This window comes from Cebus imitator, unplaced genomic scaffold (assembly GCF_001604975.1).
Source record: "Cebus imitator isolate Cc_AM_T3 unplaced genomic scaffold, Cebus_imitator-1.0 Scaffold111, whole genome shotgun sequence".
In the NCBI taxonomy this organism is placed as follows: Eukaryota; Metazoa; Chordata; class Mammalia; order Primates; family Cebidae; genus Cebus; species Cebus imitator.
The window spans coordinates 2,394,695-2,396,423 of record NW_016107426.1 but is presented as its reverse complement, the minus strand read 5'-3'; positions in this window follow the sequence as shown (position 1 = coordinate 2,396,423).

Genomic DNA, 1,729 nt, shown 5'->3' with positions numbered 1-1,729 from the left:
ACTTTCTGAAAACCGTCTCGCCAGGACCCGCAACAAGCAGGGAAGCACAGCTCTTTTCGAACAGCCAGGTCTAGCGGGCCGTTGCTAGGCGACCTGTGGGAGGAGGGAGAGGGCAGGGGGAGAAGGGAGGGAGAGTGGGAGGAGGGAGAGGGCAGGGGGAGAAGGGAGGGAGAGGGGATTGGGGAAGGTGGGGAGGGGGGAGAGCAGGGGGAGGGGAGAGGAGGGCAGCTTATGTATATGAAGGGCCTAGTCAGTGCCTGGAACAGCTAGCTGATGCTTAAGGTTTCTCTTGCCTCTCCTTCCTTCTCATATCTAATAAATCTTTTAACTTGCCTGATCTGTATCCTACATTTTTCACAGATCTGCTCATTCCTCTTTACAAACCTATAGGAACTACAATCCTCCCTTTTTTTTGGAGACAGTCTCCCTCTGTCACCCAGGCTGGAGTACAGTGGCGTGATCTTGGCCCACTGCAACCCCTCCTGGGTTCGCACCATTCTCCTGCCTCAGCCTCCCTAGTAGCTGGGATTATGGGTGCCTGCCACCACATACAGCTAATTTTGTATTTTTAGTAGAGACAGGGTTTTGCCATGTTGGTCAGGCTGGTCACAAACTCTGAGTCTCAAGTGGTCCACCCACCTCAGCCTCCCAAAGTGCTGGGATTGTGGGTGTAAGCCACCCACCGTACCTGGCCCAGAACTACACTCCTTTCTAGGGGCTGATCATTCTCACACGGTTGCAATAGACATTTCTGCTTCTACTTTTCATCTTGTTAACTTATGCTGTTTGTAGGGTGATTTCTCTTGTTATCTCGTCTTGAGTTCTTCTGCTGTTGTTAAGGAAGGAAATGTTATATTCTTATTTATTAGGAAAGGTAAATTTACAGATTAAGTTTCTATCTTTTTCTATTACCAAATGACTAAAAATGGTTGGATTGATTTTCACCAAATTTGGGAGATTTGTTTGGGGTGGTCCAACTTAAAATATAAAGCATCTGAAAATCCTCAATTTTTTCTCCCTTTTGAGACGGGGTCTCACTCTGACAAATCGACTGGAGTGCAGTGGCGAAATCTTGGCTCACTACATCATTGACTTTCCAGGCTCAAGTGAGTCTTCCTCTTCAGCCTCCCAAGTGGCTGAAGTAGCTGGGACTACAGGCGCCCTTGCCACCACACCTGGATAATTTTTGTATTTTTAGTAAAAACAGGGTTTCGCCATGTTGCCCAGGCTCATACCCATAATCCCAGCACTTTGGGAGGCTGAGGAGGGCAGATCACCTGACCTCAGGAGTTCGAGACCATCCTAGCCAACACGGTAAAACCCGTCTCTACTAAAATACAAAAAAAAAAAAAAATCAGCCAGACATGGTGGTGTGTGTCTGTAGCTCTAGATACTTGGGAGACTGTGGCACAAGAATCCCTCGAGCCCAAGAGGTGGAAGTTGCAGTGAGCAGAGATTGCACCACTGCACTACAGCCTGGGCTACAGAGTGAGACCCTGTCTCTCTCTCTCTTTCTCTCTCTCTGACACACACACACACACACACACACACTAGCTGGGCATGGTGATTTGGGCTTGTAGACCCAGGTACTTGGGAGGCTGAGGTGGGAGGATCACTTGAACCTGGGAGGTAGAGGTTGCAGTAAACTGAGATGGTGCCACTGCACTCCAGCCTAGGTGACAGAGTGAGACCCTGTCTCAAAAAAAACCAAAAAACAAATTACAAAACC